Source organism: Cupressus sempervirens, chromosome 5 (assembly GCF_028749045.1).
Source record: "Cupressus sempervirens isolate cs-2001-9-10 chromosome 5, ASM2874904v1, whole genome shotgun sequence".
Lineage (NCBI taxonomy): Eukaryota > Viridiplantae > Streptophyta > Pinopsida > Cupressales > Cupressaceae > Cupressus > Cupressus sempervirens.
In genome coordinates, this window is record NC_143122.1 from 1,059,452,226 (window position 1) to 1,059,479,305 (window position 27,080).

Below are 27,080 nucleotides of genomic sequence, written 5' to 3' on the forward strand. Positions count from 1 at the left end.
TTGTCTTTTCAATCCTTTACCATGGTAAGAACAGAAGGGAAAGCCACAGCCATAAGGAAGGGTAAAACAAGTACAATTTAGGATCTTTCTCTCACTGTACATCTGAGAAAATGCTTATTTGTTAGTATGAAGGGAAGTGCATGAATGCTGTAAACTTCTGGCTTGTGACGTGTTTATCATATTTCTGTTATGTGCATCCTAAATAATAGTCTTGTGCTTCTTGGCAGATTATTGTAAGCTCTTTTCCCAAGTTAGAAGAAAATGATTGTCTGAAGCAATCAGAAATTTGTTTTGAACAGTATATCAGTATTCTTTTGTCAGTATATCAGCATTTTTCTTGAGAAGTGTTCACATGAACAGCAATTTGAACAAAATCCTAGATAAAGTTTACTTGTAGAAGCATACCAGTTACTGTATCTGTACTGACTAAAGAGGTTGCATTGTAAATTCATGAATTCCCTCTGGGCAGACTGCATTGTATATTCATGAATTCCCTCTGGGCAGACTGCATTGTATATTCGTGAATTCCCTCTGGGCAGACTGCATTGTATATTCATTCCCTCTAGGCAGACTGCATTGTATATTCATATGTAATTGTGAGTTCACTATGTTACATTTGAACTACACATTTGCTGAGCAATTTAAAATAGTATATTCATATATTCAAACTAAGTATGAAGTTGATCTCCAGAATGCAGAAGATAATGATTCCAAGGAGAAATACCTAGAGAATAATTGAAAACTTGCAATACCAAAGCCCTCAAAAGCTATACCTAAAACTACAATTCTGTTCTTAAAATATCCAGTGTCTTTTAAAACTCCCCGTCTCATGTAAAATGTATCCAAATTGATTCAATCTTAAGATTTTAAAGTTTCTGCAAATTCTGCTGTAAATGAGATTCGAACATAATACCTACCTTTCTTTTTTCTGAAGATGATCTTCTTTGGTTCAGACTTGAAGTGTTTATCAATAGTGTAAATACTATTCTGAAATTTTCTTACTCTGCAATAATTTGAATAAGCCAGTAATGTAGAGGAGCAGACTTTATTTTGTATTGTGTGCCCTCTATCCTCATAATTACCCTATATTTATATTGAACCTAAGAGGCATGTTGTTACAAAGGACATGACTCTTTTAGGTCGGCTCTTATAATAAACACATAATTAAAACATATAATTATCTTCCAAGATCAACGTCTATTAGAAGATCAAATTAGATAGCAAACATAGTTTAACAACCATGCAGACAAAACATTATTTAATGCTCCTCAATGAGACGCTGATAAGATAATTCATAAAGGGTTATAAATAGGCAAATCCTACATGAGGATGCCCATGCTTTAGCTGTTCAAAGCAATATGTTATTGAAGTTACATATAATTAACACCCCATCTTAACTTGTTAATCATACTGAAAGAACATATCTAGCAATATCAATCAAGATGAATAAGTAGGTTGATACTCTATATCTACTTGAATCTTCTAAGCATGTGGTATCATAGAACACATGATATATGTCATATTATCATCATGTATATGACTTATTATTCATACTAGTGATAATAGTATTGCATGTAGTGCAATATACATGATAAAATATGAAGAATGATTAAATTTTTCATTTGTCTAATATCAACTAGATCCGACAGTAGTTCTCTATTGTTTAATGCATTATCTAAGAGATCATCATCTCTCATAATGTCTTTTATACACATTTTCATTATTTCAGAGATCGTCACCTCTTAAATAATGAATACAAATGGTGAAGCTCATAATAGTCAATAGTTTGACAATAATAATTTTAATTAAAAATTAATAATAATCAAAGAATACAAATGTATTACAATTCAACCATATTGAGTCTTTTCTTGAAGTGATCTATCTGCTGTTTGATTAGTAGTGCAAATGTATTCTAATTTTACAGTATTCCTATCTATCATATCTCTTACATAATGGTAATGAATTTCAATATGCTTGAATTTGTCATGAAAAACTGAATTCATAAAAAGTTTGATGGAACTCTAATTATCACAATGAATAATAGTAGGATTCATGGGTTCACCAAATAATCCCACAAGTAACTTTTTGAGCCAAATTGCTTTTTGAGAAGCCATTGCTGTGGTAATGTATCCAGCTTCTATGGAACTCTATGCTATTGATGTCTGCTTTCTGCATATCAAAGATATCATGGTTGAGCCTAAACTAAAACAACATTCTGAAGTGCTTTTCCTGTCAGTAACACTTCTTGCCTAATTTGAGTCTATGTACCCATGTAAATCCAAGTCAACTTTCTCATACTTGAGCCCAAGATTAAGAGTGCCTTGTAAGTATCTCAAGATGTGTTTGATTGCAACTAGGTGAATCTCCTTTGTCTCACACATAAATTGACTTAAGGCAGTAACAACATAGAAAATATCAGGTCATGTATTTAACAAGTACATAAAAGACCCAATCATATGTCTGTAAAGAGTAGAATCTATAGAAGGTGATCTTGCTGTTGCTTCCTTAAGTTTATGTAGATTAGTCTCCATAGGAGAAGACATAGGCATACAGTTTCACATTCCAAATCTCTTCAAGATGTCTAATGTATACTTTCCTTGATTAAGTATGATGCTAATAGAATTATGCCATACTTTCAGTCCTAGGAAGTAATGAAGGAGTCTTGAATCTTTCATCTCAAATTCGCTGATTAGATCTTTCTTGCATTGATCTATAAGATGATCATCCCATGTTATTAGTAAACCATCAACATATAGTATCAAAATAACCATATCATCTTTATCCTTTTTATAATATAGATTTGGATTAGCTTCATTCATGGAGAATCCTAAGTTGGTGAGATATTCATAAATTATTCATACCACGCCCTTGGAGCCTGTTTAAGTCCATAGAGAGCATTCTTGAGCCTGCAAACAAAAACTTTAGGGTTATGAGTTTCAAATCCTTTAGATTGCTCCAAATATACCCTTTCTGTAATCTTTCCATTCAGAAATGCTATTTTTACATCCATCTGATTTACTTTCCATCCCTTTGATACTGCAATAGCTAGGACTGCTCTTACAGAGGTGTATCTAGCAACAAGGGCAAAGGTTTCTTCATAATCAATTCTCTCTTTATGAGAGAATTCCCTGGCTACAAATCTAGCTTTATATTTTTCAACGCTACCATCAACAACATGCTTGATTTTAAATATCTGTGAGGCCTCACCTCGACCCATCATAGCATAGACTTTTTATTTCATTTTGATATTTGAGACTTTGATATTTTAACAGCTATTCGAGACTTAGATGGATAGTGGATTGTTTTATCTATTGATTTTGATACTGCAGTAATATTTTTCATTATGTTTTGCATTAGGAACCTGTTATTGTGTATGAGATGATCAAACACATATGGATGCATTCTTATGATAGGGTACTATTAGATTTTGATGCGATGCGAAATGTTAATTTGATTATGATGATTTATGATTGTAGATAAATATTACTTTGATTATGATACTTTATGAGATGAATGATTATGATATGCAGATAAATGTAATTTGATAATGATGACTTATGATATGTAGATTTTGATATTTTAACATTTCAAATGAAATAATTGAAATGACTAGGAAAGGAAAATTTATTTGAATTATGTTAATGTGGACTTCGTAAAAATTCGAATTATGCATTTATGATATACATGTTATATGATCTCCTTGGACTACTGATGCTCAAGTTGATGTGCAGGAAAATGGAACCATGAAATTTCTTGGGGGAAACAAGTTCTGAACCTATGTGAACACGGTTTAACCAAGGCGAATCTTTGGAAGATTCAAAAGTCTCGTGAAAGTATTTTGTTCATAATGTAAGTTTGCTTGTATGAGGAAATGTCTAATCATAATTTAGATGCATTAAGGACATGTCATGGTGAAGTGAATGAATTTTAATGTATCAGTTGACGCTTGTAATTGTCTATCTATTGATGACATGTCACCTAGAGTATTGGTCACTTAATCTAAGTCATTTCCTTTTCCTCCAATTAATGTTTAAGTACACTCACTTGGGAGAGTGTTAGAATGGGTCACCATCATGTTGATTTTTGAATTTAAACTTGTTAGAGTTTTTAGAGGGCCTAAATGGGATCCTAAAGTGTCATTTTATTAAAAATAAGCTGCCCTAATGGTAGTATAACATGTTAGGGGTCTAAATTCAACCATTTTAGTGATTAGACAATTAGCAGACTCCTTAAACAATGCACTCTTGAACCAATTCGAAATTTTGGGTTTCCCCATAAGAGTACTCTCACAATTCCACTTGGTCAACTTTCTTATTTTGGAGGGGCAACCATGTAAGAAAGAGGGGGGCTTGATGTTCCTACTAAAAAAAGGTAGGTAGAGAGTCTTTTTAGAGGAGTGGTGACAAATTAGTGGTTGTTCACTCCCTATCTAAGTTTAGAGACAGTTAGGTTTTGGAGGGAGATTAAGGGAGCTCTACTACAACTATCATTACCCTAGCTTGGACCAAGGTTGGTGTTTTCAAACTAAGCTCATTTCTTTCTTTCTATCCTTGAGTATGGCAAAGTAAACTTGCAAGTATGGAGGATTTGTAAATAGAGCATGCATTGTATTGTGAGTCTTGAATTGTGTTGTGAAAATGTGTTCTTGAAGATTTTTTTTGAGTTTTGTTTTCTCCTTGATTTCCTTGTTTGAATGTGAGTGTTGAATGTGTTCATGGGTGTGAAGGCTTCACTCACCCTTGGGAGGGAAGAGAAGACTTGGGTGAAGGGCTTAGTTGGGCTCAACATTGTAGTTGAGAAGAGTTACCTCATGATGAGGGATTTGTTTTATTTCATGGAGTATGGGCTCCATTGAAGCCATATACCTTTGTTATTTTGGGAGATATAAGGGATTTTGAGCGAATAAGGAGAGATGTTTATGATGGTCTTGAGAGGCAAAATGCAATGGCAATATGATGTTTATGTTTGGTTATGGAATCTCCTCTTTGAAGAGTCCACCTTCACCCAATATGAGATGATTCCAATGGTGAATCATTGTGCAAACCGTGAGAGGGAGTTGATTTGTGTTTTGTGTTGTGTTCATGCATTAGTAAGTAATGTATGTGTGTAACCTGTTTGGGTCTTGTTTCCCCTGCTCGGTGGGTGGCTTCATAGAAGCCTAGGTTGGGAGGTGAGTCTCCATGGTTTCTTGTGTGTGTGTGTGTGTGTGTGTGTGTGTGTGTGTGTTATGTGCAGGTTTTGAGAAGATGCATCCTTTGAAGGTATTAGGGTTCCACCCATGTTATGTGGAAAAGATCCAAGTGTGTAAGGATAGATCAATGTTTATGATAGGGGTTTGTGAATTGGAAGCCTCTATTGTTATTTCATTGTGATGTAAGGAGATTGTATCATTGTCTATCATTTGAAATTGTGGAAGAAAGGATTAGGAAGTTGTGTATATATGTATATAAGTTTTACTTGAAAGGAAATGGTCATTTGAAAATTGATGTGTTGTGAAAATATTAGTATGAGTTATGGGAGATGTTTGCATCATGGTTTACCATCTGAAGTTGTGGAAGGAACAAGTGAAAAAAAATAAAAATTGTATACATATATTTTACTTGTAAGGAAATCTTCCATGTTTTTGATTAAGTAAAACAGGTTTTGAAGGGTGCTTGAAACCCTGTACAAGTCTAAAGATTTTCAATGAGTGCAAAAACAAAAGGAACAACAAACAAATGCTGAGTTGGTCACACCCCAAACTAAGGGTAACCATGGTGACAAAAAGCTAGTCACCAACCAAAAGAAAAGATCAAGCAAGGAGGCAGGGCCAGATACATCACAATTTGCCCTTTGATTTAGAGCCTCCATTGCATGATTGGAGATTCATATCTAAAGGAGGGGTAGATGGCCTAGTTTGCTTTCTTCTTACTATAGTCCAACCATCCTCCACCTTAGCTGCCTCAACAGTCCAATCCCCAGAAGAGACATAACAATGGAGTGTAGGGGAATTTGAAAAAACAACAATCTCCTTAGAAGATCCCAAAGCTAGCTGGCTCCCTACTAAAACAGGAGGAAATTCCAGAACAGGGGCAGGCCTAGGAGAGGGTACAGGGTCCTAGCCCCCAACAGGACTAGGAGGAACAAGAAAGTCCTTCTCCACCAAAGAAACATCTGCAAAGGAGACATCCACAGGCAAGGGTAGAATAGAGGAGGTTTCCAACGAAGGGGCCACATGAGAGCCAATAGGGACAACAATCGTGGCAGCCACCAGAGAGTCTTGAGAAGGGTCATCATCCCCAACAGAGGGGGCTTTTAGGACAATGTAATGATCATCTGACACATTCTTCCACCATGAAGGAGACTTCTTCTATCTAGGTTTTTCAGAGGAGCAACGAGCAACAAGGTGACCGGTCTTGTGGCACTTCCTACATTGGAAAGGGATACCTTCATAATCAAGACACTGGATCCAAGATCCAATTGGAGAGGCCAAACAAATCATCACTGGGAGACCCTTGGAGATATCGACCTCAACTAGGATCCAAGCATAAGTGGTGCGATACACATTGGAAGAAGCATAATCCACAAGCAAGAAATCCCCAATGGCCTCCCCCACCACCTCCAGGACAGAATCCACCCAAAGGTGAAGGGGAAGGTTCGATAACTTGACCCACAAAGGGACCTTGTTAAAAGATTCTGTCAACAGGTCAAAGTCCTTGAACTAGGGTTTAGCCATTAAGGGAAATTTCTCTTCCCAAGAGAAACCTCGATGAAGAATAGCATTTCTATCTTCAGTTAAATAAAACTTCACAATGAAAAAGCCCCTAGCAATTGGGTATATCTGAGTTGTACCTGAGATGAAGGGTTCCCATACATGACCAATCCATGCATGCAGGTCCAAAAGGGAGGGCCAGAAACCCTTAAAGCAGAAAATAGCAGTAGTAGAGGAGAAACTATCCAACTGTTCTGAGATATCCTCAACAATGTCCGGTTCTAACTCCAATATCAACAATTTGCCAACAACAACAGGCTCAACAACTCGAGACCTTGACTTTGCCTTCAGATCACCAATGCCACCAAGAAATCTTCCATGTTAAATTTGATGTGTTATGAAAGAAAATTTGTATGAGATCCTTCTCCTTGAGTTATTTGTAGATGATTGGTAGATATATATTTCATAAATGATATGTGGAAGAATAGTATGAGTAAAGTTGGTCAAATTCAAAATATATATGTTAAATTGAGAAGTTATATGTTGTGCATTTCATAACTTGGAAGAAAATCATCATGTTTGATAGTTCATTGTATATGTATAATTATTTATTCATCTAGTTTTCAAAGTTCAATCAAATTTTCTAAGAAGACAATAACCATCCTATCAACAAATATATTCACTTAAAATTCCATCATGGAATAGACAAACACAAACAAAAAACTAGCTTAAGAAAAGTAAACACTTAGACCAAATATATGATAGACTTGCTGTAGGTCCACATTTTCCTCTTTGGAAAATGTAAGAAGAAGAAAAATTATTTGTTCCCCATAATACAGAGTAATAAACTAATATTTAGAATATTCTCTAGCATTTAGTACACCAAATAATATTAAAAGAATATATATAAAAATACTTAATCATAATAAACACCTATCCCATAAGTTGCAAAATGGGACTCATATGAATCATGTGACTTCTCATGTCACCATCATACCTATTTTCAATTAAAAAGAAATATGTAAATAAAACTAAGCTAAAACAAGCATATCCTAAGTTCTTGATGGGATGGCAAAAGAAACATACATACATATATATATATATATATAGAGCAAGAGGAAATTATAAATAATTAAGAAATTTGAATCAAGTAAAACAAGAGCTCTTTGAGAGCTGGAGTCCCTGCCTTTAGGGAAACAAATTGGACGTAATATTTGTTAAAATTATGGTTTTGAAAAGAGATGTTATAAATTTTAGCAAATTTACTTTAGATTTTTAGTTAATATTTTAAATTTTAATTTTATAAAATAATGTGGCGACTACCCATTGTCTAAAAATATACAACATAATGTAATGTATTGTAAAATTGTGAGATTTGAATGAATTGAGTTAACTAAGAAATTTAAGATTTTTAAAATTTTATTACATAAGTTAAATTTCGAGATTAATTGTTTTTAATTTTTTTAATTGATATATAGTAAAGTTTATATATATAAAGCAATACAATTCTTAATAGCAATAATATATTTTAATAAAAAATCAAATTTAGTAATTATTGATTTATACAAAATCAATTTTTAAAATAATATAAAATATATTAACATTTTTAAATACTACATTCAAAACTAAAAATTGTGATATTAATATTGATATAACATTATTTTTGTTGTGAAAGATAAAAACATGATTTTTTATTACTAAATCTAATCAACTTGTGACAAATATTTAAAAGATAAAGTTTTAATTATTTTATGACTCTAATGAACTTGTGACAAATATACAAAAGATAAAGTTGTAATTAATAATGAAGTTGTCAAAAATATGTAAAAGATAAAGTGCAATTAATAAATTCATTAATGCATGTTAGAAAATATTGTATTTTTCGAAATGGAAAAATAAAATAAACCCCACCAAAAATGTAATGGACCAATTAAAAAAAGGTAATAAATCAACATAAATTAATTTTAAAATAGAAAGTTTGTTGCACTTTAAGAATAACTTTAGAAATACAGTAATTGTTGTCAAAAATTAATAGAGAGGAGGGTAAAAAAAAAACATTAGTACCCTGCCTATAAATAGTCAGGGACTAATAAAGGAAGGTATTATGCATATTACTTCCAAACCCACTTCCCACTTCCCACTTCCTAGGCGTACCATGCACATTCAAACAAGTCAAAAAACAAAATCCATGCAAAAGTTGGGGGGCCCACTAGGCGGCCTCACATTGGTTAAGCCTTATGAGTGTGAAAAGGTGAAAGGACATGGTCTTGTCCAACCTTAGTATGCCCCTCTCCTTAGGCGCCTTGGGAGGAGAATGTCCCTTTCACATGTGTAAACAACCATTTTCTCTCCCCTCACGCCTAGAAAAGAGATCACATGCATTTGGGAAGAGTGGAGGTTGGTGGGTGTGTCCCAAGGTAAGTTTGGTTATCATAAAACTTGCTGCCACAATCCATTTTGGAGAATGTGGTCTTATTAACATTTTTTTGTAAGGGAGTTTAGGTGGACACGTGACCCATGTCCAATAATGCAAATTTGGGGCAAAGGGGGCTTTGAAATTAGAGGGGTGGGGGCATGTGTAGTTAGGATTAAGGGGTAGCAGTTAGAATTTAGAAAATTATTAATATTGGATATAAGAAGCTTAAGTCATGTTTTCAAAGTTAATGACGTATGTTGAAAAGTTCGTGCTTGCATTAGAATTAGATTTTTTGTAGTAATGGTTAGCAAATGAGGTAAAGGTTGGTGATTTGATAGTATAGTTGGTAATGTTGGGTGAAGTAGTTCTTAGAGTTTTAAGATAATTGTTTATAGGGGCAAGGATGTGGTTTTTCATTCTAAGGGTTTTATGTTATTAAAAATATAATAAAGAGTTACTTGTAATTAAATTTGGGGGGAGTTACAATTTTAGCCGGTACTAATTAACATAGAGTGGTATGTATAAAAATAATAATTTATATAAAAATAATAATAAAATTAAATGTTAAAAAAGAAAAGAAAAGAAAATGATAATAAATAATTAAATAATTGTTAAAATAAAACAAAAGAGGAATAAACTAATCAGATAAATTAGAAATATCAATTTTGGACAAAGGATACATCTATAAGGTATCCCAATATAGGAGCATGAGATAATAAATAATCAAGGACCAATTTAAAATACCTAGGGGCAAACAACTATTTAAATCCAAAACTAATAAAGGATTAGGTGTAAGTAATCCATTAATATGGAGATCGACCTCCACTTACATGTATGAAATGTCTCAATTGGAGTTTTAGAAAGAGCCAAGTTTATAACTGCAACATCCTTATAACCTAGTATTGCAATCAAGGGTGATCAACCAGGTGACTTCTATTAGAAACTTAAAATCCACATTTCTAATGAAGCAAATTACATTACATCTACTAACTTTAACATCTCCCAAACTTAGTGGTCAATTTTTTTAGGAATGCATTGTAATTGAGTGCTAACAATGAAATTAAATGGAGGACAATATTATACCCGCGGCAATAATTACTCTTTAGACCTAGTTAGAATATCAACATATTTTGAAGTTGCTAGGTATTACCTCCTAACCCATAATTGAATTAGTGGTACCTTATGTCCTTAGAAAATTCGAGTGGCAGATATCAACCTCTGTATAGTTCGACCAAGTATATTTGTTATGCAGTAATACATGAGTATTATTCTATGATGTACATAATTTAAAAAAAAAAATGGTTGTGTTTTTACCTTGTAAATTTAGGTCATGACAATATCCACTTAGAAGAAACAACGATTTTTCCTTCAGGTCTTGGAACAATTTCCCAAACATCATTCTTAATAATGGATTGGTATTCTTCCATCATAGCATCCTTCCAAGCTGTATGTTTGATAACATCTGAAACACTGGTTGGTTTTGATTTGGATAAATCACTCATGTTTGCTGCATAACTAGAGAACCTTTTGAGTCTTTTACTTTCTCTAAAGGTTCTAGATGGTGCAGTGAAGTCTTGTGCTTCCTCTACTGTCTCAATGTCCCAAAGTGGAATTTTATTTGGATTTTGAGTTTCCTCAAGATTAAGATTTTGAATTTGATCTTCAATTTCTTCAATGTTCTTCCTTTGAAACTCAGATTCAGTATTTTCTTCAGAACTAGATAAGGGAGAGGGTTCTCCAGAACTTAGGGCTCTTTTGAATGCTAAATCTTCTTCAAATATTGCATCCCTACTAAGTTTAATGTTTTTCTGACCAGGTATGAAAATCCTGTATGCTTTAGATGTTTCACTATACTTGACAAAAATACCTTTCTTCTTGGAGGGTTATAACTTAGTTCTCTTTTCTTTTGGAACATGTATATATACTAGGCACCCAAAATCCCTAAGATGACTTATATTAGGTTTAACCTTTGTAAAGACTTCTTCAGGAGTTTTATCTTTAAGGTAGGACCGTGGGCTCTTGTTTTGAATATAGACAAGAGACTTCTGCTCAAAGATAATATTCTAAATTTTGATCAAATATCATAGCTCTTGCTGCTTCTATAATTGTTCTATCCTTCCTTTCTGTTACCCCGTCTCTTTACAAAAATCTTCAAACAAATCTGAAGTATATTCCCCTCCATTATCAGTCGTAAGAGTTTTAATTTTGTGTCCTGATAAGTTTTTAGTTAAGGTTTTGAATTCTTTAAATCTCTTTAGGATTTCTTCTGATTCTTTAAACTTTAAGAAGTAAATCCAAGTTTTCCTAGAGAAGTCATCTAAAAAAAGTATATAGTACCAGAATTCTCCAAGAGAAGGAACAAACATAGGTCCACATAAATCTAAGTGGATTATTTCCAAAACATTTTTAGTTTTTCTAGTGCTATCATGAAATAGACTTTTGGTGTTCTTACCTAGAGTGCATCCTTTGTATATGCTTGAGTGATCTTTATTCAACTGAGGTAAACCAATTACCATCTTCTCCATAGTTGATAAGGTTTTGAAATTTAGATGTCTTAATCTTCTATGCCATATTTTGTTTATATTAGCAACTTCATGAATTAAGGCTTGAATAGGTTGATAAGGTTCTATAATTAATTCATACAAGTATCCCTTTCTTTGAACAATCAACTTTGATTTCTTAAATGAAGAGTTCTTAGACCTAGTCATTACTTTACCATTCATAAATGCAACATTATGTCCATCATCTTCAAGTGATGTAACCGAGATTAGATTCCTTTTTATTTTTGGTACATAGAGTACTCATTTGAGATGTAGAGAATTGCTCGATTTTAGTTTCAAGGTGTAATTCCCAATTCCTTTGACTGAATGAGTGAAATTATCACCAATGGTAACTTTTCCATCAACTTCTTCATATATAGAGTCCATTGCTTCTTTGTATCCTGTAATGTGTCGAGATGATCCACTATCAATTACCCATGCTTTGCTTGATACTTTATTTGATAGTGCATAATACAATACACGATTCTCAGGATCATAGTTATCTTCTTTCCTAGTAATGTTTGTACAATTTACTTGCTGCTTTGTATTCTCAGGGTAATTAAATCTATAGTGTCCAATTTTTTCACATTTGAAGCATTTTATTTTGGATAGATATTTCTTAGGTTTGTCATTTCTTTGATTACCCTTCTTCTTGAAGTGCTTATTCTTACCTTTATAGGAATTTTTATTGAGAACATGAAGTTCTACATCTTCAATTTTCAATCTTCCTCCTTTCTTAAGTTTCCTAGATTCTTTTTGCAGACAATCTCCTTTAAATCTATTAAAGTCTGGAAGATTGTCTCTAGCACTTACTCCTTGCGAGAATGTTTCCCATGAATATGGTAACCCATCTATAGCTGTAAGGGTTCGTTTGGTTGTTGGAATAGGACTGGAATAAGAAGCGAAAATTAGAGTTTGTTTTATATTCGCTGTTTGGTAGGCTCAATTAGAATTGGGAATAGGAAGATATTCCAATTTTTCCCCTAAAATGAGCATATGTCTATGCCAAAAAAGATCTATTATTGGAATAGACCATTCTTATTCCCAATTTGATTTTTTCAAGTTACATATTTTTTTCAAATCCGTTGTGATCTTGCGCGCAAAAGTTTTAAAAATATTAGAAAATCAAATTAGATAGCAAACAAAGTTTAACAACTATGAAAACTAAACATTATTTAATGCTCCTAAATGAGATGCCGATAAGGTAATTCATAAAAGGATTATAAGTAGGCAAATCCTACATGAGGATGTCCATGCTTTATCTGATCATACGATCTACTGTTCATATTAGTATGTTATCGAAGTTACATAAAATTAACAAAGATGATTAACAAAGTGCCTAAACATTATCTCTCACATGACTATATGCCCAAGTTTACAATATAGGGTGTGGTAGGCACCAAGTACGTTAATATGTTGAAATACTTAAATTTTTGGTTAGCATTGTCTACATCCTTGTGAACATAAATTTTTTGGCCAATTTTATATTACTATTAAACACCATTTAACTAGGTTGCATGCGTACATGTACCCACACCTCATATGCCTCCCATGTACCCAAGTATCGAGTACTTAGTGAAGAGCATCATCATAGGTACCCACACCCCTGGTATGGCTCCCCACGTACTGAGTACTTGGTGAAGAGCATCATTGTTCAGAATTTTGATTAAGATTTTTGATTTTTGTTTTGGTTTTTTATTTACATCAACTTTTTGTTTATCAAGCTTTGAAACTTTGACACAATACTGATTAACAATAAACTATATCATTGTTTAAGTCAGAAGTTTATCATTTGCAATATGTCATTTTTATATGATTTAGGATCTTTTTGTTCATGTTTAAAGTCTACATACTCTTTTAAGCATCTAAAACATTTATCATATATTATTACTAATGTTTACAAATATATTGCAAATCTGAAACTGATAACAATACATTGACTATTTTTGTTTGAAAAAGCATTGTCATGATTCATATTTTTAGATTTTCTATAAATATTAAATTATATTAATTTTTTTTTTTTGACATACCCAAGTACCCACGTTCCCTATTTAAAAAATAATTGTATCAGTATCCTAAGTAAAACTATCGTGTTCCCGTCCAGAAAAATTGCAGAACAAAGTCATTTTTTTTTCCAGATTCGCGAAAACGTGTGATTTTTTTCTAACTTTTTTGTTATTTTCGACTACAAACTATGTAGATCATGAAGATCAAATGCTGAAATTTTTGTAGGGAGGATAGCCGCATCACTTTAGATTTGTGATTATAGACAACCATCAATTTGTGGACAGAAATCATATGCGAAGTTGCATATGGTACAAAAAGCAAACGAAGTACTAAATTAAACTTGTCCTTGTCTTTAGAGATCAACACGTGCAAGCATTTGTTTGTAGATTTCGTATGAAGTATGAATTATGAGGCTCATATTTGATTAAATACTTTTCGATGCATATTATTCTTGAAGGAAATGCATAGACTAAATACATTTGGATGCACATTGTTCTTGACGGAAATACACAAAAAGATTGACAACTAAGGATAAGTCCTATTAACCAACTCAAAAAATTGTGGAAGCATTTGTTTGTAGATTTCATATGAAGTATGAATTATGAGGCTCATATTTGATTAAATACTTTCCGATGCATATTGTTCTTGAAGGAAATGCACAAACTACATGCATTCCGATGCACATTGTTCTTGACAGAAATACACAAAAAGATCGACAACTAAGGATAAGCCCTATTAACCAACTCAAAAAATTGTGGAAGCATTTGTTTGTAGATTTCGTATGAAGTATGAATTATGAGGCTCATATTTGATTAAATACTTTTCGATGCATATTGTTCTTGAAGGAAATGCACAGACTAAATACATTCAGATGCACATTGTTCTTGACATAAATACACAGAAAGATCGACAGGTAAGGATAAGCCCTATTAACCAACTCAAAAAATTGCATTGTTTTTAGGGAGTGAGTATTCGTCCCGTGGTAGGCATGCAAGAGGTGACACAATGGCTTGTCGTGTGGGGGGTGCAATTTTGAGGCAACAGGTACCCAAGTAGGAGGATCGACTGCCTGGGTATGTCTCTTTTTTATGCTCATACATAACCATCTGAATGCTTGTCTTGTACTTCACTATTTCTCATTATTACATCGCTGACATTCTTTTCAGTCCATCAAATCAACATCAAATCAACAGACATCACTGATTCGCTGTTAAATTAATTAAAATCAAAACGCTACACAGTAAAATCTAAATGTTAAAAAGTAAAGTGTATGGAAAGATATGTGCTCTAGTTTGGTGTTTCTTATAATTTTTTAAAGAACCGTTTTAACAAGTAGCTAGTAAATAAATTATTTTATAAAATATTTAAAATAAACGTATGAATAGGGAGAACAAAGAAGTAACAAAAAAATTGAATTAATTATTGTTGTGTAGATTTAATTTGTATTCTTTAAATAAGACTTTCAAAATAGGGAGAACAAAGAAGTAATTAAAAAATTGAAGTAATTATTATTGTATAGATTTCAATTTGTATTATTTAAATAAGACTTTCAAATAATTACAGAAGAATATAATTTTAATAGCTTTTTATTTGAAGTTTAATGGATGATAATTTTAAATTAAAATTTTCTTATGAATATTGTTATGAATTATAATTTTAATTATTATTAAAATTAAAAATTAATTTAAATATTCATATTTTATATAAAGAATTATAAGGAAAATATTATAAATATTTATATATTGTTCAGTATATTATAATATATTTGTAATGGATTAAAAATTTTAAATTTAAATTTTAAATTAGAATACATTAAAAATATAAATATAAATAATTATGTTTTAAATTTAAATAAAAATAAAAATAAAAATAAAATATGAATATTTTTACCGATAAAAGAATTGGTCCTTTTTTATTATATCATCTTTACTTATTTTATAAGAAATTGTTAAATTACTATTGCTATTAATTGGAATGTTACTTATAAGTTAAAGTGTAATTATGTAAATTTTAATTGTACTAGTAAATTAAATATATTACTATTTAAATTATATTTTAAAATAGTTATAAGATAATATAGAGTATAATAATAACAATAATAATTATAATATTTCTCTTCTAGAATTTTATTAAAATATTAATATTTTAATATAAAATTTAATTAAAATAAATTTTTTTTTTTTTCATTTTAGGTTATTTTGCCTTAAACTACTTTATAGAAGCAATAATAATTACAATTGTACATACATTCTATATTACTATATATTTAATAATGGAAACTTAGTTTTGAATTATCATTATTACTTGGCAATTGTTGATGTTTTAGCCTCTCTTCTCACTTTCCATCCTTATGAAATGTGCTATATCATTATTACTTGGCAATTGTTGATGTTTTAGGCTCTCTTCTCACTTTCCATCCTTATGAAATGTGCTACATTCTTCTTAGGTTATTATTTACATTCAACGAATTATTGTATTATTTTATGTTATTGGGATTGTTATTTCTTTTGTTAGATTATATTTGTTTTGTTATTGTATTTGTCTCAAATTATTAAAATTTAAAAATAATATTATAATAGTAATTGTAATTAGAATGCGTTGTATTATCTTATAACTATTTTAAAATATAATTTAAATAGTAATATATTTAATTTGTGCTATATCATTATTACTTGACAATTGTTGATGTTTTAGACTCTCTTCTCACTTTCCATCCTTATGAAATGTGCTACATTCTTCTTAGGTTATTATTTACATTCAACAAATTATTGTATTATTTTATATTATTAGGATTGTTATTTCTTTTGTTAGATTATATTTGTTATCGTATTCTTCTTAAATTATTAAATTTTAAAAATAATATTATAATAGTAATTGCAATTAAATGCGTTATATTATCTTATAACTATTTTAAAATATAATTTAAATAGTAATATATTTAATTTACTAGTACAATTAAAATTTACACAATTACAGTTTAACTTAAAACCAAGTTTCCATTATTAAATATATAGTAATATAGAATGTATGTACAATTGTAATTACTATTACTTCTATAAAATAGTTTAAGGCAATAAAACCAAAAATGAGAAAAAAAATATTTTAATTAAATTTAATATTAAAATATTAAAATATTAATAAAATTATGGAAGAGAAATATAATAATAATAATAATTATAATACTCTATATTATCTTATAACTATTTTAAAATATAATTTAAATAGTAATATATTTAATTTACTAGTACAATTAAAATTTACATAATTACCGTTTAACTTATAAGTAACATTCCAATTAATAGCAATAGTAATTTAACACTTTCTTATAAAATAAGTAAAGATGATATAATAAAAAAAGACCAATTCTTTTATCAGTAAAAATATTCATATTTTAATTTAAATTTATTATAATTTTAAATTTAAATTTAAATTTTTTAATCCATTAAAAATATATTATAATATACCAACCAATATATAAATATCTATAATATTTTCCTTCTAATTCTTTATATAAAATATGAATATTTAAATTAATTTTTAATTTTAATAATAATTAAAATTATAATTCATAACAATATTTATAAGAAAATTTTAATTTAAAATTATCATTCATTAAACTTCAAATGAAAAGTTATTAAAATTATATTCTTCTGAAAGTCTTATTTAAATAATACAAATTGAAATCTATACAATAATAATTACTTCTTTGTTCTCCCTATTTTGAAAGTCTTATTTAAAGAATACAAATTAAATCTACACAACAATAATTGCTTCAATTTTTTTGTTACTTCTTTGTTCTCCCTATTCATATGTTTATTTTAAATATTTTATAAAATAATTTATTTTTGGGCTACTTCTTAAAACAGTTCTTTAAAAAATAATAAGAAACACCAAACTAGAGCGCATATCTTTCCATACACTTTACTTTTTAACATTTAGATTTTACTGTGTAGCATTTTGATTTTAATTAATTTAACAGCGAATCAGTGATGTTTGTTGATTTGATGGACTGAAAAGAATGTCAACGATGTAATAATGAGAAACAATGAAGTACAAGACAAGCATAGACAAGCATTTGGATGGTTATGTATGAGCATAAAAAAGAGGCATACCTAGGCAATCGATCCTCCTGTTGGGGTAGCCGTTGCCCAATTTTGAGCTCCCTTCCTAGCAGCCTGTGTACGATTATTTTTATAATATACAACTTTTGCCTGTATCAAAAACATGAGAAAAAGAGTCCGGGTCCATGTTAGTAGAAAAAATTGAGCGGTTTACATAAAATACTACCATATTTGAAAACATAGCTAAGGCAAAGGCACCAATTATTGCCCAGTCACTGTTCGTTCATTCATTGGTATGCAATAATATTATGACGAGTGGATCATTTATATATTAATAATTAATCATTTTTAAGTTTTTTGAATTTTTGATTGATTTATTTGTGTACTACTATTAGATATTTGTGTATCATTATTAGAGATTAGTTAATTACTATGAAGACATTTGTTCACAAGTATTGGTATTTTATGGTGTTTTGGTGAGTGCTTCTTAGTGCCATGGGGTCTTGTCTTAATCATCATTTATTTTTTATCACTTTTTGACCCTTTTGTGTTATTGATATAGAGAAGTTGAAACCTTAGCTTTAAATGTTTAGGCCACACATAACATAAACTTTTAATAAAAATATTACATCCCATTATAGTTTGCTCATTAAGTGCACAAAGTTAACTATAGCCACTATTAGATACTTTTTCGTATATCATCTTTATCACAATATTGTCACAAAATATAAAGTTTGCAAAGACCTCTAAACCTTAATAGTATGCTAAAATGATGAACCTTGTTTGAAAAAGAGGATAAAAGATGTATAAAAATCTGCAAATAATTATTGTAGTCAAACAAATAGATAGAAAATAAACAAATAAATATAATTATTATTGTAGTCAAATAAATAAACAACAATTTATTATTGATAGAAATAGAATAAAATAGATGCAAACCACAACTCAAGAAATTAGGTGGAAAAATCCTTTTGGAAAAAACTGCACATTTAAAGATGTTGATGTTAGAATTTGAGGTTGATGTTATCCATGTTGTCAGTGATATTAATGTATTTATTATTTATCCTCTTGGTGTATTGGTCTTGTGTAATGATGGGTTTGACATGTTGATTATGTTCTGGATGATTGAGGTGTTCACCGATAGATGTGCTTTAAATGCTTTGTCCTATTATGCTTGGTTGAGATATATATTAGGCATGCAACATATGGTAGATCACATGTTTTAGGTTGATCTTGAAGCGTGTTTTTAGTGTTTAAGCTCCCAAAACTATTTTGTAATGTGTTCATCATGACCATGGCATTGAAGATCTTGGTGATGGTGTTGTGCATTGTTTTGGTTAAGGTGGTCCATGTTTCATTCCTTGACCATTGTGAAAATGTCCTAATGTGACCTATTTCGACATTTATTTTGACCAATAGGATTGAGGGCAACAAGCAATATAAGAGGAGCATAGATTTTAGTTGTAGTGTCTATCCCTAGTTTACTTTTCATATTATATTATCCAACTCTTTTAGGCCAACTTTTATGGTTGTGTTATGATTTAGTGGTACTTGGTTACCTGATTTGATTGATGTTATTTAATACTTAGTTATTTATTTGATGAGCTACTTGATACTCAGTTATTTCATGTGTTCATGTTTATTCTTTCGATGATGATATTTTGTATGTTCATATACTAATTTTAGTTGTTTCATGATGATAGTTAGATGAATGATTTATATACAGATTTTATGATTACTTGCTCTATACGCGCATGTGTATGAAGTACATGTATGTTTTACTTTATACTTGACATTTCTGATGTGGTTAAGGGAGGGAGTCGTACTCACCTGCTAGTCAGGATCTACATGATGTACCACTCCCTGCCATTGCATGTTTAGTTTAGACATGTATATATGTGTGTATATGTACATGTTTGACTTTTATGCAGATTGTAGGTATCGAGCATTGACTTCCCTGAATTGCTATGATGAGCGTACCTTATTGCAGTATCTGATGCAGTGCAAGGAAGGAGAATCCCCAAAGGAGATGTCCAAGCCCCCAACAAATAACCACACACTCAAAACACAAAAATAATGCAAGATTTGATACCAAACCACAACTCTTTATTCATAAAATAACTGATTACATGCAATATGCCCGGTTGTAAGGCCTTTCGGGTCAAGGCCAAATACAACAACAATTACAAAACAGTTCTGCAAGATCCCATAAGATCCAACTCACAATCCTAATCCTAGTTAGTCCTGATCCACACTCTGGTAATAACCTCAAAGGAAATCTTAACTTGTGCTTGCAAGCCCACCAAGCAATCTCCTCATTTTCAAGCCACAACTACTAGCTCTTCAAAGTTTGCATTCTCTTCTCCAAGCTGGATGACAATGACTAAAAGACTCTAGAAGATGCCCTATGTATACCCAACTAAGCCACAAGTCAGCCTAGTTCATTATAAATTAAATTAAAACCCTTACATTAAATATATGTTGAGCCACATGTCAGCTACAACACAAATTAAATACCTAAAGTCGGCTACAACACAAATTAAATGCCAAAAATTGGCTCATGAGCAACTCGACACGTACAGGAACCAAGGCTAGACCAAGCATCAATCAAACCACAACCATTGCTGAGCTCCCAGTGCATGCCGAGCACAATATTTGTCGAGCAACCAACACATGCTGAGCAACCAATACATGTTGAGCACATAGAAGACACCGAGCTCCAACAAAGACTGCGCCCCCTTCAATGACCGAGCTCCTCGGCCACAATTACACCCTTTAGCGACCAAGCACTACTGTTTGGTGATCGAGTCCACAACTCCTAGCCCAAATACCTCCAACATGCAGGATTGCAAGCAAGCCCAAGATGCTCCTGCATCAGTATCTCAATGGTAAAAGAGGGGAGATAGTTCTCAAGTCCAAATCCTAAACCTGAGCCAATTGTCCTAAAATATAGGACAAGTACTTAATTTGTTTACCTTTCTAGATTCGTCAAAGTGACGTGAATTCAAGATTTTAACCTTTGAGTTTGAATTCGTACTTTGTCTTTTAGATGGGTTTTCTTATTGAGTTTGTGAGTCTGTTGTGATTCTCAATTATAATTAAATCAAATAAAAATATTATTAAATGATTTAGCTTAACAAAAATTTATAAAGAAAAATCAATTTTTAATTCATTAAAAAATTAATTAAATAGATGAAATAAATTTTAAGATTTAATTAAAAGTCCTAATTTTGGCATTATTATATTTATTTAGTTTAATAATAATTAATTTAGAAATTTTATTTTTAAAATGAACTCTAAATATTATTATTAGTTAAATTAATAAATATGCTTTCTAATTATGTCTTATTATTAAATAAAAACAAGTGAGAATATTTAAATAAAATTTATTATAATTAAAATGTAAAAAGTATGCACAACAAATTAAATTAATTAAAATAATAAAAAGAAATACTTTTTGCATGTTCTCTTAAGAGGAAAAATAAATCTTTATTAGGAGATTAGAGCTCAGTTCTCCACACGGAGGTTTTTGGGAGCAAAATTTGGAATTGGAGCAAAAGAATTGTTGAAAGTTTTAGAAGATTTGGATCTGCATGCATTCACAGTCTGTCTCAGATTTTAGCTATTGTTTTGAGGTAGGGTTTGAAAACCCATTGTAGAATTTTATTGAAAGATCTGTCTACTTCGTGTCTTCCTAGGTGCTTGCATAATGTTTAATAATTTATTGTATTAATATTTGGATAAAGAATTATGTTGTAGATTTTGAAAAGGAAAACTTATTAATCAAGAAAATGTGATTGAGGAAAGCTCTAGAAAAATTTAGAAAAAATATTACAACTGTATTCTTTTAAAACCATTTGTAATTGAATTATAGAAAATTGGAAGAAAACAACAAATTGAACAGCTAGGGCTTGAACTTTAAATTTCTCATGTTATTATCATGAGTTTTCTAAATAAAGATAAATATTCTTCTTATATCTAAAATAATTTAGTTCCAAAATTTATTAGAAAAATAAAGATTAATTGAGAGGAAAGCATGTTGTAACTAAACTTATGCATGCATGTGAAAACAAATATACTAAAGATAGAAAACTAAGTATAGTATGGTTGCATGATTTGAGAGATCAAATGCATGTGAAAATACCAATTGAATGTTTATTTTTATTTTATAAATATAATATAATTTTTGAATTTTTTTAAAAAAAGCAAACAAACTTTTTTTGAGAATTATTTATTAATTCCAAAAATTAAAAAATATATTAATTAATTTTTTTAAAAAAATTATTATATATTAATTTCAAAAAACAAATTAATACTACTCATTTAGTTTATAAAGTGGATGTTGGTATTAAAGAATCTTTAAGTTGCATATAAACGAACTTGTATTTATTAATGCAAGTGGAAAGTTAATAAATAAATAATTGTAATTTAGTTATATTTTAAGAGAAGTTATAATGGAGTTCACTATATAATCATCTAGTTAAAATTGTAGATAACTTAATTATAATTATAATTTCAAGTTTGAGTTATCTTTAGTTGCATTATGAATTAAAGGAAAAGTAAATATTAATATTAAACTTAAATAGAAGTCAAATTAATATCTTAGAAATGAAATTGATATTAAGATTTAATATAATAATATACATTTATGTTATTAATTAAATCATTCATGATTTAAGATTATTTAAATTAATAACATGATAATATTGCATAATTGATAATCTTTATCCAATTGTGAAACGATTATGAAATGAAAACTTGAATTTGACTCAAATCATAAATAAAAACTAAAAAGGACTACATATCTACACTTGTTTTAAATGCATGTCGAGATGTCATGTTTTATTTTGTGGTGGGTGTAGGGGAAACCTAGTAGTTTGACCAAATAGGCATATTTACCAGAGGCTTGGGAAGTGGTTATTTTTTGGATGCTTTTATGTGATGTTGTTTTGTCATGATTATTTCATTCCCAACCAATGTGTTATATCCACGTGTCTATGTGATGAGACTGAGTTTTTTTTGTAAGCTCATGCATTGTGATTTTCTTGGTGTAACCTATGAGGTTTTCAATCAGTTATCTTTTGGTGCTTTCCAGTTGTTTGTATAGGATTGAGGTGAATATCGTGATTCATCTATTGATGCTTTCCAGTTGCTTGTATAAGACCAAGGTTAATATTGTGATTTTATGAGTCGTACTTTTTATGAGTTTAGGGTAGGTTATCTATGTGTATGTTGGGATGTGGTTTGTAATGGAGGCCAGATCCCTAAAGAGGCTACCTAGGTAACCCATTGTAAGTAGTATTAATAAGTGATAACATTTCATTAAATGAGTTTAAAATTGTTGGTGTAAATAAGTATTTACTATTTACAATTACTTAAGTTTACTTAGGTTAATGTATTATTTTATTATTTATTTAGGTGAGACACTGAGGAGTTTGTGTACTCTCACAGAAGTATGAAACTCTAATTATGGTATCTAAAACATTGGAGTTTGCATCATTCACTGAGTTGTCATGTAGACAACACAATTATTCACACTCTTAATTTAGCACATGTTGTCTACACCACTGATTTGTGTGCTACACCATTGTAGGCTTATCCTCACATCATCACACTTACTTCCATGCTTAATGGAGGATAATCCATATCTAGTGGACATGTGCTTGGTTGTATGACTTATCATGATGCTGACTTCTATGCATTCTAGAAGCTCTCCAGAGGCCTTTGTATACATGCACTCCTAGTGTACTCTCATATGACATATATGGCATATTGAATGAATATATCATCATTATGATCATACTCTCTCATTGGTCTATTGTTTTGCTTGTGTTTGAGTTCTTTGGTCTTGGGTGAATTCTAGCCTAAGCTAAATTCTTACAAAAATGAATTAACAAGAGTCAATGTTTTACCTTGCGCATGCCTCAAGTGCTAGTATGAGATAGGATGGGAGCAAAGGTGATGCTTGGTTGTGACCTTGCCTTATTAGCATGCCTTGTCTGTACTAAAGGATATAGATGTTGCATAGAGTCACTAGGGGGTTGGACTCCAGAGAGTCTACCAGGGTAACCTTACAGTTGATTCATGTGATGACAAGTGCCCACTTACATAATAGATTTTCTACATGTCTTTTTTGCCTCTGGGATTTGATGTTACTTATGTCTTGGCACCTTTGAGATAGATTGCTATTAGGATTTTCTTGACCTAGATGATGGTTGTGACTGTTGGATTTGGTATCTATTTGGGACTTGAGATTATCTCCTCAGCATGGTTGGAGTGGGCCATTTAGGTTCCACGAGGTCGAGTGGTAGTGTTTCTTATACCATTGAGATCCGACAGTTGGATGTCATTGCTGGATGTACTTGTGCAGTTGTTCCATTCTTCTGATCTTCTGATTTTGTTCTATCATCATGTGTTGATTACCATGCTTTGATTATTTGAGATCTTATGAGATGTTGTATCTTATCATGATGTATACTTTTTTAGCATTTCATATCCTATGACTTGTACAAAGGATGATTATGCATGTTGGATTATGCCATGTGGCATTTGATGTACTTGTATATTATTTCATTTGATTTTGTACATATGGTCATCCTATGATGTGGACTTTGTTATGTATCAGATTTAATCTTAATTAAACTTATATATGTGAAAAAAAAAATTTCTGGATTCAATTGTGTATGATTTGATGGTAAAAAAAGCATACATAATCGAATCCAGAAAATTTCATTTTTATAAATGGATTGTAGAAATCTTATGATGTTAACTTATATATGTGATTCAATGTCATGAAACCCTTAAGAGATGTAAATGTTAATGTATTTCTTTGTATGAATGTGAGTTATTGCTTCCGCTATGTTATCTCTTGTTGTTTTGATCTTTCAAAATAAAAATGTTTGGCAAATTTAGTGACATTTTAGATTAATTTCTTTTGGGTTCCCTGGTGGGGCATTACATTAGTTGATAGTATACATGATGAGTCTATGCAAGTAATATGTGTGATGTAAGTACAAAATTTTTGAGATGGTGATTGCGTGTTGAGGCAAATAGTGGCATATTACTTTGTAGAGAATCAATGACTATATGTAGTGGTAGATTCAACTTTCATCTCTTATTGACTGACTATAAGCATAATTGTATTAATAATGACCATGTTATTCCTAGGTAGTTAGCTACATTGACAACGAGTCTACTAGCAGTGACCCAAATCGTAGTAAGACTCTTGTAAAAATCACCTTAATATTATTGTTGTAAGCCTCATGGTGACTAGTAGGATTATTATTGTTCATTCAGTAACATGCTTGTAATGTTCTTAATACTTCAAATTTGTAATTGGACGTGAAATTAGGGTTTTCTTACCAGTTCATTTCATGAGAATTAATTTCTCTATTATTTTTCCTAGTTTGGTTTTCATGCAAATCTTTGTGTTGATGTTCCTATGCAATTCATTCATGTTTACATTTTATGTGGATATATAATGCACTTAACTGATATATTAGAAGTTATTGCTACTATTTATAAGTTTACCGATAGAGAAAAAGTTTTATAATGTGTGAAATAATGATTCACCCCCCTCTCAATTATTCAACTTATTCAATAATTAGTTTGACAAGATAGATCTTAATTGCTTGAGACAAAACTCATACACACAAATTGAATATTTCTATCAATGGATCTGACTATAGTTCATGGAAAGATTAGATGGAAGGTTATTTTGTTTCAGTTGGTTACAAAATTTGGAAGCTTGTTGAGGCAAAGTATGCGTACTCTCATACTGGCCTTTAAACTCAAGATGGAATGGAGGCATACAAGGAGAAGGAAAAAACAAGGTATGTGATCATTCATGATTTATCCAAGATAGATTCAATTAAGGTTATTTCTTTGAAATCTACTTATGAAGTTTGGGAAATGTTAAAATAAATCTATGAAGGAAATGATAGTTTTAATTTATTTAAGAAACTAACAACTAAAATATATTATGAGAATATGAGGATGGAAGATGACGAAGATATTAAAAGTTACTTTTAGAAAGTTGAGAACGTTGTGAATGAAGATAAGAACCAAGATGATACCATTATTGATGAATACTTTATGGAGAAGATCTTGATGACATTGCCTAATACAAGATATCAACTATAGAGGAGGTTTATGATCCAAAGTTCACTAAATAACACTTGTTTGATACATTAATGATATTTGAGTTAAGGATGTTTAGTAGAGACAAAGAGTATATTTGTGACAACTTTCAAGGCAACTAAATCTAAAGAAATTGGCAATGATGATGAAGAACAATTAGAAGCTGACTTTGCTAGAAGACTAAATAAAGTTATTAAGTACAAATGTATGTCACCTTTTAAATTCTTTATATGTGGTAAGATTGGTCATTTGGCTAATAGATGTCTAGAAAATGTCCTAGATAGAAAGTTAAAGAGGTTCAACAAGACGACTTACTATGTGTATGAAGATGATAATATTCAGATAAATTAGAAGGAGAAGGTTGTTTTTTAGTGAACTTCATATCAGAAACCTCCTCTTCAGTTGATATTTTTTCATTGTAAGTATTAGGCAGTGTCATCAAGATCTTCTCCATAAAGTCTTCATCATATAAAAGAGTCACTTGCATGCAAACACTTGACACAAAAGAGAGAAGCAAAGCTACAGAGACTTGATTTCAGAGATCCACAAGAAATGAGACATTCTTGATGTGCAAAAGATAAATTACAATAATATAGAATGTTTAGATTCCAAAGAGAAATCAATCCTTATAAAAGGAGATCAAAACCCTAAAAGGTAACTAACCTAGGTTGCATTATAATAATCAATAAAAGAATTAATTAATCTATGCCTAATGTTTATCTTAAGTGAAATAGAGATAATAAGTAACTTAATAATAAATAAAAATGATTTAATTAATAAGAAAATATCTTATTACTCTAACACCCCCCTTAAGATAAACTTAGGGAGTAGCTAAAAGCCTAGAAACTACTACTAAAAGTAAATTTGGGCCCTCAAAACAAGGGGTGATGAGGCACCCAATCCCAAAAAAATCTATATAAAGTGGAGAAATAGAGAAAACCAAATGGGGAAATCTCTACTCCAAGAAGAGATGGAAATAATGCTGAAGGAACTAGTAAGGACCGTAGAAGCCTCCAAACTAGAGAATGCCCTAGAAGATAGGAACATAAGGATGAACATGAAGAGCACCACTGAAGCATAATTGTCAAAAGATAACTATTGATCTAAAGAACCTCCAAAAAAAAAACCCTGACAAGATAGAGAAGACTATAATCTACATGAGTGACCTCAAAAGACATTACTCGAATCAAGAGGCACACAAAGGTAAACAACTGACCTTGAAGATA